We start from the raw sequence: 14,865 nt of genomic DNA on the forward strand, positions 1-14,865 counted from the left end.
TAAATTACACCCAGAACTTCTAACTTCAAACCCACTAACATATAACAAGAAAATTAGAAACGTGTTAATATCTTCAATTTGATTAAATAAATTTATATCCTATGTGTATGAATTAATCATCCTATATTATATTTGTATTCTATAATTTTGAAATATATATTAGTCCCACTTTTCACGTGCGATACTATTGTTCTCTATTGTTAATATTATATTATATAATTCCATTGCCGCTGTAATTATATTTTAGTTCCTATTTTATTTTACTTATTTTTATTATTATTATTATTATTATTATTATTATTATTATTATTATTATTTTAATATTATATCTGAACTGCGACCGAGCACGAGCGCTGCTCATTCGGTCTCAAATTTTGTTAATACTACTGTATCATCTTTTTATATTGCTTGTATTATTTTATTTGTATTTCTCTTTGTTTGTTTTGTAATTATATTTCTTTTTTCTGTATATTTGAATTTAAATAAATAAAATAAATAAATAAATAAAAATTGTATGTGACTGGTGAACGGTTGAAGACAGAACCTTACGGTAACGTTTATATGAAAGGAAAACTCAACAAGTTTCGAATCCTGTCGGTAGATGGTGCGTAGATTATATCGATTGTCAAAATGGCGACACCGCAGATGAAAGCGCAAACTGAGTTAGAGTGTTTAACCATGATGCTCCAACTGCTAAAAGCATTAAGAAGTGGCACGATACATTTTTAGCTACAGGATCGATGTTGAAGAAGCATGGTGGTGGTCGTAGAACATTCGACGAAATGGTTGCAAATGTTCAAGCCGCGTATGAGCGAAACCCGCGGAAGTTCGCGGGAACTTCAAGTACCAAAATCAACATTGCAACGAACTGACCACAAACGTCTCAAACTGTACGCATACAAAATGCAGTTAATGCAACGTCTGGAGCCGGATGACAAGCCCAAACGAGTGCAATTCGTCAATACGATGCTAGACCGTCTCGGCGCTGATCCTGATTTAACACCGTTTGATTCCTTTCTCTGGGGCTACGTCAAAAATAAAGTGTACGCCACCCCAGTCAGAGACCTTCGTGATCTTCGGGAGCGCATCGTAGAGTCTATTGAGAGCATTCCAGAAGACATGCTCCAACGTGCTTGGCAAGAAGTCGTTCATCGCCTCGATATCGTCACAGTGACAGCTGGAGCTCACGTAGAGATATGGTGATGTGCATATCGAAACTTGTTGAGTTTTCCTTCCATATAAACGTTACTGTAGGTTTCTATCTTCAACCGTTTACCAGTCACATACAATTGAAATTAGGTACATTCGAGAGGTCCACTCTGTACTTAGTCTGAGAAAAAATATGAGAAAACTGGAAAGAAGATGTAGTGTTGGAATGGAAGAGAAAGAGACAAGAGGGAAACGAGAGAGTTGAGATTAAAAATAAAAGTGACAAGCACAGAAACCAAAAATATGACAAGTGTGGACAGGAGATAGGTGAGAAGATAGGAAACAGAAAGAAAATAGCAGGAAAGAAAGATCTGGAAAAATGGAGAGAATGGAGATATGACCATTTTAAAAGAAGAGAAGAACATGTAAACCACAGTCTAATATATAACTTACAGTCACGAAGCTTGAGTTGTGAGGGTGCTAGGAACAATAGACGGTGCCGGTACTATTTCGCATTGTCTGTAATGAGGCGATATTAGCGATCCTAGTGGCTAGCAACTATCTATGGATGCATATTTACTACGTATTGAGCTTCGTGACTATATACACTAGACCGTGATGTAAACGAAGATGAAAAGAACTGAAAGATCGAGAAGAATGAGAATGGAGAAAGGGGGGATTTTTTTCTGCGGCGCAACAGCCCAAGAGTCAGGGCCGACCAGTTGCCTGCTGACCTCACGTCCACATGCTTCCGTAGAGGTAAACGATCATCCAACGAGAACGCAGGTATCGTATAGTTAGCACGATTATCTCTCCAGCCATGATAGCTGGGAAAGGGAGGGTAAGAGATGAAACTAATAATAATAATAATAATAATAATAATGTATGACTTGAGGCTTTCCCGGCGTTCAGAAGAGTTATTCAATAATAATAATAATAATAATAATAATAATAATAATAATAATAATATAGCCACCAGCATAGCTCAGTCGCCTAAGGCGCTTGCCTTCCGATCCGAAGTTGCGCTCGCGCGTGGGTTCGATTCCCACTTGGGCTGATTACCTGGTTGGGTATTTTCCTAGGTTTTCCTAACAGTAAGGCGAATTTCAGGTAATCTATGACGAATCCTTGGCCAAACACCATCTCGCTATTACCAATACCATCAACGCTAAGTAATCTAGCAGTTTATACAGCGTCGTTAAATAACTAAATAAATAATAATAGTTTTATTTAACCTGGCAGAGTTAAGGCCATAGGGCATTCCCTAACACTCAACCAGGAGTAGAACTTTGATACAAAAAAACATTAAAAATATAAATTACCAAATAAAGTAAGTTACTCGAAAAAATTGAAAGAAGTGATCATAATACAATGTAAACATTACTAATTGTGTAGGCCTATGTTAATTTTAATTATTAAGTTTATGTACTATTTTGTGAACTATTAATAAATCATTACTAATCTACGACTTGAGCCCCCATCTTTGTCGCTTGAGAACTGAACAGTGGCACAGGGAAATTATGATGCAAAGGGTTAAATATTGATTCTTAACGTAACAGCAGCAACAATTATACGAAATCACAGTCCGCGACTGAAGAGTTTTTGTTAGAGTCTCGAAATATGGCGTCATGCCTAAATACGCAGGAAACCGTTTTCACATTTTCAGACTAAGAGCTATAGGCTAATAAGCCTTTCATTAACAGAGTATGATAAAAAGTCATTTTGAAGGAGTCAGAGCATAACGCAACCTCTCAACTGTGACCACACTTTTGTATTATAGTTGATGTTTTGCTAGCACGAGCCACAGCGTGTATTCAACTTATAGCTGCTAAACAACCATGAATGTTGTTCCGAAACTGCTTAATAAAGACAAACTATACCTAAAAAAATTAACTGGTTTGCTAATAATTAAAATGTTACTGGACCTAAAAGCAAAGTTTGCTCAAGTTATCAAGAAAAAGATTAGTAATAACAGCAATAATAATAGCAACTAATAGTAATAACAATAATAATAATAATAATAATAATAATAATAATAATAATAATAATAATAATAATAATAATAATGTTGTAACCGAATATCAGGTAATCCATAGAGAATAATTTCAAGGGAAAAATTGTTCCGGGACTGGGTATCGATTCCGGGACCCTTCGCTTACAAGCAAACGTTCTGATGGGGGCAGATAAAAAAGTTAAATATTTTTCTTCCACCATGTTAATAATGTCAAAAGAAGTGCTTATACAAATTTTGGACACTCGACTGCAATTACGAGGGGCGTAAAAAAATTAATTCGCCGGGGGCCGCTAACAGAAAAAAAACACAATTTCATTGGACAAATTTATTGGAACAGACACAGCAATTGTTGAGCTATTTTTCAACATATTTTCCATCGGAATTGAGACATTTCTCATATTATGGGATCGACAGAGAGAGGTGCAAACGCAGTCAAACTCTGGTTCCGATCTGAGGCGGCTGACTTCGACACAAAAATTGATCCTATGGTATGACAAATACCTCAATTCCAGTGAGGGATATGTTGAGATATAGCGCAACAATTGTTGTATCCGTTTCAATAAATATTTCTATGCAATTGTGCTTTTTTCTACAAACGGCCCCAGGGAAAATCACTTTCTGGACGGCCTCATAATTGCGGTCGAGTGGCCAAGATTTGTATAAGCACTTCTTTTGATATTATTAACATGGTGGGAGAAAAAAAAATAACTTTTTTATCTGCCTGTTAGCTCATGAATGCTCTACCGACTGAGCTACCCCAGGTACTATACACGATACCATCACAATTCTTCCCTTTATATCCACACAATTCAAATGGGCTGACAAGACGCTAGAACCCAACTTTGAGTGCACACAATTCCGTATGACTTAAATTGTGGCTTTCTGTTAACATACCTACAGTAATGAATATATTATGCAAATCTGGCTTTCAGGTAGTAGCTCCCTGTGAAGCAGCCTTGAATAATTTCAAGGGAAAAATTGTTCCGGGGCCGGGTATCGATTCCGGGACCCTTCGCTAAGCGCACGAATGCTCTACCGACTGAGGTACCCCAGGAACTATACACGACACCGTTACAATCCTAGGAAGGAGCACCATGGTACTCGCGAGCACCAGGTTGAGAACGCCTGATTTAGGTCCATTGGACAACGATATGTTTGCCTTAGTTGCCTCAGCGTAGATATTAAATGGTAATCTTTAGCTGTTAAAGAGCAGTTACGTAGTTATAGAGAGAACGGTTAAATTTAAGCAGTTTGGTTAACACTGTGCCCTGTCATGGCATAAGACTAACAGGGCGATTATATTATCCTTAACGAAAGCTTGAGACGTCCAAGTGAATGAGACTGGAACTACGCGTGAGGAAAAGTCACGTGTCCAGTGGCAGTATTAACCGAGGTTAAATGTAACTGGCACTCGTTTTTCTATTTACATTACGACGAATTTATCAGAAGTAATACAGGCAGATATTCTACTCGATTCATACTACATTTGTTCTGCATAACAGGAATTCTTTCAGGTTGAGTTATGTTTATGTATTTCACTTTCCCTGCTGTCCTTCTTTCATATTCTAGAATCATCTATGGCAGTCAAGTGTCTTAAGTAATGAATAGGGAAAGGAAGTTCATGCATTTGATATGATATGATATGATATGATATGATATGATATGATATGATATGATATGATATGATATGATATGATATGATATGATATGATATTTATTTGTCATTCAACTTTACAATTCACAGTTCTGGTGGACCTTCACATTTCTGTTTTTCGATCCACCATCCCTTTATACATAATATAACTCTTTTCTATTAATGTATTCTTTGCCGAGAATTCCCTGATTACTTTCTAATGTTCTGTTATGACTGAATTGCTATATGTCCTTCCCCCTCTATCCTCTTCTATTCTCTCCCTCCTACCTAGACTGTCTCCCTTCCATTTCTCACTCACCTATTAAATATTGCATATTCCTTCCTTAATAATTTGCGTTATTTATTTATTTTCTTCTCTGCCCTCAAATCCTACCTACTCTTAATCATTGTTTTCCCGCTATTTTCTCCAACATTACTTGCTGACTTTTCCGTTTACTCTATTTTACAACACTTACATCACTTATTTTTTTTATATCCTCTGATTATTTACATATTTATCTCTTTCTTTTCGCTTCGCTCCTAAATTTCCTATAGTTCATGCATTTGTATATTTATTCTCTATCGTTATGTGAATATGCTGAAAGATTATCTACATGAATCACAAATTTCTCAATACAATGATATTACTTTTATTGTGCATAAAAGTGCATATTTTGCCTTTATTTATAAAAGCTTCCTATTTTAACATTTATGCAGGGAAACTGCATATTATGTATGTTTATGCTCGACCATGCCGAAATGCAGTAATTATACACCTGGTAGCAGTCCTTTAATGCATGTCATTAAAGTACACCTATTCATTAAAGTTCAGGTTTTCGATTATTCTCGGATATGCAATCGAAAGACAACGAGGGAAACGTCACGGAGGCTGGAAATCCAATACTGTCGCAGAAGGTTATGTTCTGTTACTATAATAATTAGCGTTAATTGTAAATAATATTCAAATAAATTCAATTTGTCATCTCGTTTTTCAATTCTAAATCAATTTCCAGGTTATATCAAAATTAGTTCATGTTATTCTCTAAATTATATCAAGGTCAATGACATTATTGTTCCTCGGAAAAAATCAATGCTTTCGCGTCTGCGCACATCTCACAATTTACGAGCTTGCACAAGGTCACTTCTGCTCTTCAGTGAGATGCGAATAAAATGAATACTTCTTAATAATTTCAAGTTAGAAATATGGTCGAGCATAAAAAGTCGTATGAAACTTGCCTATAATGGTAATTAAGACGCTCATATGAAAATTATGAAACTCGCTTGCGCTCCTTTCATAAACAAACGTACTCGCGTCTTAATTACCATCATTATAGGCTCGTTGCATAATGTACTATTATTTGTCTTTCCCTCATTTTTAAAAGTGTGTAACCTCGCAAACACGACTAATTTATGTTTATGAATTTTGAACGTAACGATGACGCCCTCATAGGGAGCCTCTCAAGTTAGCAATTGGTATTCCTTTACTGCAGTCTTCAGCAGATTTCGATAGAACAATATCCAGTTTAACATCAGTTCCAGGAAATGTAGGAGATAAAGTGAACGAGAAGACAGCAAATATTCTTTCCAAAAACCCTGGCTATTATCAACTTAAAGAAATTCAAGATATTCTCGAAGGAAAAACACCCCCCCACCCCAAAAAAAAATCTATAGAACAGCTCACGGCTTTTGTGCAAGCCCCTCTTACTTCTTGTGGCGTAGAACGAAGTTTTCTGCGCTACAAAGCTATGCTAAGAGACAACAGGCGAAGAATGGCAACAGAAAACATACGTCACTGCTTAGTTGTGAACTGTAACAGCATAAATGGAGCATTTGGCAATGAGGCAAGCACTTCAAAATCCATAGACTAAACGTAAGTTACCTATACCTTATTATTGTGTTAAAATAATCTCAGACTGATAATGCATATTCTGTAGCATATTTATCTATTTTTACGGCATAAATTCATACATATTCTTGACGTTTATAGGGCATGAACTTCCTTTCCCTGGTAATGAATATGATTTCGCTTTACTTGTCCTAGCGGAGCTTCAACTTAATAACCAATGGTTGGACACGCACAAAGTTTTCTGGACAAACAAAGCACATTTCTTTCTTATTAGTGGAGTTAACACATGTAATTGCAGAATGTGACCTGAAAATGACCCCCATATTTTAATTCAACCAGGTCTTTATGAAAGAAACTGGACAACCTATCCCATTATCCCCTGACGTAGGTGCCTCATGAGCGATGTCTTATGAGATTCAAACCTGTCTTCGGACATTTGACTAAACAAGGTCTTCATGATTTGAAATTCACTATATGTATGGCTTCACTTCTCTGTTAATCACTGGTCCTTATTTCTTCGAAAAGACAACGATGGAAAAATAGAAACTGCCACAGTACAGGGAGAGTTCTACACTATAAGCTATAGAACTTCGTCACCCCTAGACTAAAGGATCACATGTAAGGCATAAACGTAATATTTATGAAAAATAGCGCACCACCCCACATCTAATCCCCTGTAAAACAATTCATTACGCGGATCTTTGACAATACAGTAGTGTCACAGTCTAGTATATACAGTAACGAAGCTTGAGTTGTGAGGATGCTAGGAACAATAGACTGTGCCGGTACTATTTCTCATTGTCTGTAATGAGGCAATATTAGCGATCCTAGTGGTTAGCAACTATCTATGGATGCATATTTACTACGTATTGAGCTTCGTGACTGTATATACTAGATTGTGGTAGTGTCATGAGTAGGCGCTTTCCAACAGTATTGCCTTCGCGACCTCCAGATCTCATCCGGCCGACTTTTAGTTGTGGAGTTACCTTATGGGAGGCTCGAGGAATCCGGGACCCCTAGTTCTACAATTTGGATGCTCTAACCACTGAGCTACGCCGAGGCTCAATCCACAGCACTGCCGGTGCTCGGCGCTGGAGCGAAATTTTAACAAATTGTAACCATAACATAATTCTGTAGGACAAAAAATTAACTAATCTTTACATAGTTTAGCCTTTGTATTCACTGCAAACAGAAAAATTATTGGGTAGAAGAGAATATAAATATTTGAATAGGTCACTGTCTTAAATTACATTACATGATTTAACTTTTAATGGCAAGTATTGCTGAACGTTACATAAATTTAACGTCAGACATATAATTGCAATAAATTACTGTTATTTTATGTAAAGATTTTAAACAAACTTCAATGAATTTGGTATAACATGTTTTTTCATAAATCTTTGTTTAAGTCGTGAACATTTTAATTAAAATATAGCCAAAAGTTACTGTACTTATACTTAAGAATAATTTATAAGCGGTTTAATAAGTCTTTACCTCATCCAACAGGCCCCTACATGACAAACCGCATTTTAACGCATAAAAGCAGGGGGATGTGGCGTGTCCATAAGGCGTTTAAAACATTACGCTTCGGCGAATCCCGCCTGAACTACTGAACGTAAAACTAAGAAAACGAGGTGAGACTTCGATTATTGGAGTGGAAGGGAGACTTTGCAGTCTATTCATTCGGTAACATAAAACGATGCGTATGTTATTACGACCTTCTTTTGTCAGGCAAAGCCGACTACAACTACGCCTTGCTGAGTACGTAACGACGTTTGAAATCCAGTGCCTTCTGAAGAGTGTTGCGATTTGGGGGTCTTGACAAAAGACGGCGATGTTGCTCAAAAATATGTACGCAGAAAAGAATAAATAAAATACCCTGCTTTGAGTTAGAGCTTTCCTTCTTAAAACATAAATTGTACCTACGATGGCTAGTTTACTGCACTGAGAAATAAAATAGCTATCATCGTTATTATTAATTTACTATTATTATTATTATTATTATTATTATTATTATTATTATTATTATTACTGTCGTCTGAGTTTTCACAGGGGGATGTGAAACTATTTCTGGAAGAACGTTCGCGAAAATATCGTCTTGCTAATGTGAAATTTTCATTAACCTCGCGAGAATCACTACGCGACTTTTTGCTAAATAATTGTAAAATAATTAAGCTTTGCGGTCGCTTAGACATTATCAAAGAACCCGGAAGGATAATGTGAAGTTTATATTAAAAATATGAACTGTAAAATGCAGAAAACGTTAAACGAACATTTCACAATAAAGTCAGAACTCTAACGAATGGATGAATACCGCTCTTAAAATGAGTTATGCACAATATTTAACATCTGCACTGCAAAACCGTCAAAACAACCTTTCGAATATGTTTCACAACAAGTTAAATTTCGTATTGTGTCAGCTTCATTCGGTACTAGGCGGTAGGTCTCTCTATAATAAAGATAGCATTGCTATAATGCGAATATGCCGCAGCACACGGATTATATTGAAGGAAGGGTAGGAGGACTACGCCTTATGTCGATGTAGATTTTGTTACTCTGACAGTGAAAAATTAGAGAAAGGAAAACGATTATGGATTAAAAAAATACTCAAATCTAAATATGTTAATTTTTCAAAAAGTTCAAGGGGCGGTTCAAACCCGGTAACCCTCCCTCCATACGTACACCCCTGGATGAAACTGACCCTTTTTCTGAGGCTTCTTCTGCAAGACTCGTGAGTTGGTGTCCGAATGAGGGGACTGAAGCGCGCCCTGATTCTGCCTCGACCTACATTCAGGGGCAGCAGGTGCTGGCAGGTTAGCAGAATCAATACCCTATCTCTGCAGATGAGGTGCTGCAATTCTGTTTGACATTTCTTACCTACTGCATAGACGCACCTTCTTCGCATGGTCTGGCATTTCACGTAGTCCTCCTACCCGATAAGGCGTTGTCAGTGTGGTAATTCATTCCTTCATGGTAACATTGTAAACCACTGACGTGAAATATACGAAAATTTCCCTTTTTCAGCATATTTTGTTACGCCGGTGGCTGTTGGTTGTATCGGATGAAATATATTGTACATTTATCAGTGACTGTACCTGTCACTGTAGATTTATCTACAGGATGGTCAAGAGATATTTATCACAACTGTGCAGTTTACACAATTGCATTACTTAGACGTTTCTTGCCATAAAGTATCAAAGAACATCTCATAACTCTGAAAACTAATATTTTATTCAGAAAAACTATTCATGGTTAAAATTTGCAATGCTAATATTGCATAAACTGTGTGCACAATGTGAATGGAAATATAGTTCCTTGGAAATTCCAACATCGTGCATTCCAACTCTTTACTAAAGAGGAAAATTACTCTTTTACCTGCAAGACTTTATCGTTTGCAGTCAATAAATTAAGTTGCTGTTGGAATTTCAAAGATAACACCAGTGAAGAACACCGCAGAATATAAAACATAGGTGGAGAAACTCTAGATCAGACATCAATAAACATCGAATTTATACTCGACTTCCTGAACTACAGTTATCTGTACAGTTCAGAGCCCAAAAGTCTACTGCAAAACATCTAGTACATAAATACCCAGATTATTTTCAAACCGTCCATATACAGGGTGTTTCCGGGCTAGTGTTACAAACTTTCAGGGATGATGGGGAAGGGCACATGTATCAATTTGAGATAAGAAACCCTGGTCCGGAAATGACCGAGTCGAAAGTTACAAACAAAAATAGTTGTGTGGAAATGAAATAATTTTATTCCTCTGTACACCTTATTTATGTGTATTTATCTGTACATCTTACACATACTGTATTCATCTGACATTGTTTAAAATTGTCTACCTACAGTATTCCGTTAAGTGCGCTGTCTGAACGGTGGAGACAGAAACTACACTAAAGCAATGCAGATAGCGTAATGTGTAAAGGACATAGTTGGTCCTGATATGCACGTCTGTAGACAGCAGTGTATGTGTACAAGTTGCAGTGTCCAGTCGATCAGTCCTAGTGAAATGGAGGAATACACGAGAGCGGAATATGCAGACATGATTTTCGAATACGGATGAGCCAATGGGAACAGTAGACAAGCTCACAGATTGTATCGGGACAAGCACCCACGTAGGAGACATCCGGCCCATACCATCTTTCCACGATTGTTCCAAAAGTTAAGAGAAGGAGGGCACGTGGTGCCAAATTACAATTCCATTTCCACACAACTATTTGTGCTTATAACTTTCGACTCAGTCATTTCCGGACCATGGTTCCTGATCTCAAATTGATACATGTGCCCTTCGCCGTCATCCCTGAAAGTTTGTAACACCATCTCGGAAACACTCTGTATTATACCAAGGACTGAAACTGCAGGCCACATGTATACAACATCAAAATATGAGCAACATTTAGCGGTGCGTGAAAATCACAGTTGTGGGTTCTATTCCAGTTTAGGGCATGGATGTTTTTCCTGTGTCAGTTTCATGTTACCTCATTCGGGGGCCCGGAGACATGCTGACTCCATCTCAGCCTAGTACAGTCTAATACCAGGTCGAAAAAAAATCCCTCTAAAGGTATAATTTAGAGATGTGAAAATTTCAATGCCTTCACTGAAGGTAACTGTGAATTAAATTTCCCACCACAAGCCATGAATGTCTTCCAGTACACATACCTTGGCCATCGTCGAATCGACACGTCACCCTGACGCGTTACATAAAGCTCACTGACGATTGAAGGCTTCTGGGAAGCCATTATGTACATTCTGAGATGATAAACATCATTGCTCTACACAGGTTTTCAAGAGCGATCCAAACTAGCCATTATTCAGACACGTGAGTGGTGACGGGCTGATCTCATCGATTTTGATACAGCATACCTAGCAGAAAACAAGTGACAAGCCGCTAATTTATGCTATCACTAGCTGAATTGTTATTGGAATTGGAGAACATAACAATATATGAGCCGTTCAGAGCAGAAGTGGTATAAGTCAAAATTTGGTAATTAGGTTTAAAGTAAAAATTCTGTAAAATACAGCGCAAAGTAGCAATTAATATATCATTCGTGCTATCCACTGACTACTAACAGTTTAAATAAATTTAATATTAATTGCTACTTTGCCTGTATTTTACAGAATGTTTACTTTAACCCTCATTACCCATTTTTGACTTATACCACTTCTGCTCTGAACGGATCATATTTTTATTTGTAAAATATATTCTACAGTCCTTATTCTAGATTGTAAACAACAGCTGTAAAAACCTTTTTTGTAATTTTTAAGTGATTGTCAAAACAGATCGTAACTTATGTGTGAAGCTCAATGAGTTACAAAAGTCATTTGTTGAAATTTAAAGTGGAACTACGTCCTAATCAATGTATTTTGCAATCACATCTCACCAGTAGCAGATGATGTAAATGGAGAATTTTGTCTCTCATGAAAAATTTTGTTCTGCGCACTTACAACCTTTGTTTGGATAAGATACTGGGTCAATTGAATAACAATGAGTAAATTCTTATAAGTTATTACTTGGTACTGAAAGTTCTTACTCATCAGTGAGAGCGATCACTGATATTCAGTCACTGAAATTAAAGTGTTAGTTATTTTTGTCGAACTGACCGAAGACTTAATCAAATTATTCCTGTAGGCTACTCCAAATAATAATAATAATAATAATAATAATAATAATAATAATAATAATAATAATAATAATAATAATAATAATAATAAATCTTCAAAATAAGCGAGACATATTCACCTACTCAATTAAAATATACGAGGATTCTAGTGGCCGTGATTTGGGCTATGTTCGTTGCTTTGTTGTACTGTTGAATGCATTCTACTCGTATTTCTCAGTATTCTTGTATCCATAATCAAAGCCATATTTGACGAAAATTCAGAAAGGCATTATTCAATAATTTACCACACTAATGTTGGGTTGTAGGAACGTATTTATTAGCTCTCTAACCATAAAGGACTCCATAAATAGTTTGCTAATGTCGTTAATGGTTTGCTTATTTGTAGGTATGATTTTAGTCCGTTAATAACCTTAAAGCTACTAGCTTCCGAAAATAAAAACTAAAGCTTGAATTCCTTGTATTTTAAGAATAGTGAGGAAACAAATTGGTATTTAAACATAATAGTATATTATGTATCAAGTAAGAAAAGTGAAACTTCAGCGGACGAATTCAGTGATACTGGACGAGGTGCACCCGAGTCAGGAATTTAGGATGACTCTGCTGAAGTTCTTCATGTAGGCCTATAGTAGAGGAGGCAAGACCTGTCCTATGACCTTATGTACTGTGGCTGTATCACCAATAGATATGGAGCGGGAAGATAGGTTTTAGTCTGATATGAACTTCCGTGTCGGTAGATTCGTATAGGCCTAACATTAATCAGCGTGAAACAAACTCACTTTCTAATAGCTCATTCTTTCCCCTCTCGCACAGCTCACATGTCAGGTCTCGTCTCCTCATCTGTAGGCTACGTTGTGCATACAAATGTGTTTAGTAAAAGCTCTATAAAATATTATATTATGTGAGGAATTTATAGGTTAATAATTTCATCTAAAAGTAGGCTACGTGGTGCATACAAATTTGTTTAGTAAAAGCTCTAAAAAATATTACATTATGTGAGGAATTTATAGGTTAATAATTTCATCTAAAAGTAAAAGAAAATGTCATATTGAATCAATTTTTTTTTGTTTATAAGTCCGTTAAAGTGTTGCTATGACGACTTAGGCCTAGGTCGTCAAAGTTCATTTTTTTGGAATGATGCCAGTCCGAAAAGCAACTGTTTTAGAGAACATGTACTAAAAAAATGATAAAACGAATTACAGCATATCGTCGTTATGCATGTATACGCAAATTGTATATTTACCAAAAAAAAAATTGAGATTATTTATTTGCTTATTTGCCAAGGAGGAAGTCTTATAAAGATCCAATTATACGCATCCTTGCATATTAGCACAGTCTAGTATATACAGTCACGAAGCTCAATACGTAGTAAATATGCATCCATAGATAGTTGCTCATCACTAGGATCGCTAATATCGCCTTAATACAGACAATGCGAAATAGTATCGGCACAGTCTACTGTTCCTAGACCCTAGTGTAGACTGTATACACTAAACTGTGATATTAGTGTATATCTATATCCGTTAGGCAATTCTGACCTCGCGCAAAAAAAACTGCAACTGAGGGATATTTACTTAACCTATGTGTGTATGAGTTCTGCCCTTCAAACCCTACTACTTGGTACTGGTTTCACTATATCATCACGTTGATCCTTGTAAAGAGATGAAAGATCGCAACTGTCGCTGTCAATAATTCGGTAACCTTTGAGTGTTGTATAATTTGGCTTTTCTATACTTACTTACTGGCTTTAAGGAACCCGGAGGTTCATTGCCGCCCTCACATAAGCCCGCCATTGGTCCCTATCCTGAGCAAAATTAATCCATTCTCTATCATCATATCCCACCTCCCTTAAATCCATTTTAATATTATCTTCCCATCTAAGTCTCTGCCTCCCTAAAGGTCTTTTTCCCTTCGGCCTCCCAACTAACACTCTATATGCATTTCTGGATTCGCCCATACGTGCTACATGTCCTGCCCATCTCAAACGTCTGGATTTAATGTTCCTAATTATGTCAGGTGAAGAATACAATGCGTGCAGTTCTGCGTTGTGTAACTTTCTCCATTCTCCTGTAACTTCATCCCTCTTAGCCCCAAATATCTTCCTAAGCACCTTATTCTCAAAGACCCTTAACCTATGTTCCTCTCTCAAAGTGAGAGTCCAAGTTTCACAACCATAAAGAACAACTGGTAATATAACTGTTTTATAAATTCTAACTTTCAGATTTTTCGACAGCAGACTGGATGATAAAAGTTTCTCAACCGAATAATAACAGGCATTCCCTATATTTATTCTGTGTTTAATTTCCTCCCGAGTATTATTTATATTTGTTACTGTTGCTCCCAGATATTTGAATTTCTCCACCTCTTCAAAAGATAAATCTCCAATTTTTATATTTCCATTTCGTACAATATTCTGGTCACGAAACATAATCAGATACTTTGTCTTTTCGGGATTTACTTCCAAACCTATCTCTTTACTTGCTTCCAGTAAAATTCCCGTGTTTTCCCTAATCGTTTGTGGATTTTCTCCTAACATATTCACGTCATCCGCATAGACAAGCAGCTAATGTAACCCGTTCAATTCCAAACCCTGCCTGTT

At 36.6% G+C, this 14,865-nt stretch overlaps 1 long non-coding RNA gene across 1 annotated transcript in view; it reads right to left on the reverse strand.

The window, feature by feature from the left end:
• LOC138702686 (uncharacterized) overlaps window positions 1-14,865 on the reverse strand; it is a 174,608-nt gene that overhangs the window by 95,190 nt on the left and 64,553 nt on the right. The gene's annotated exons all lie outside the window — the stretch shown is intronic.

Source organism: Periplaneta americana, chromosome 7, assembly GCF_040183065.1.
Source record: "Periplaneta americana isolate PAMFEO1 chromosome 7, P.americana_PAMFEO1_priV1, whole genome shotgun sequence".
Lineage (NCBI taxonomy): Eukaryota > Metazoa > Arthropoda > Insecta > Blattodea > Blattidae > Periplaneta > Periplaneta americana.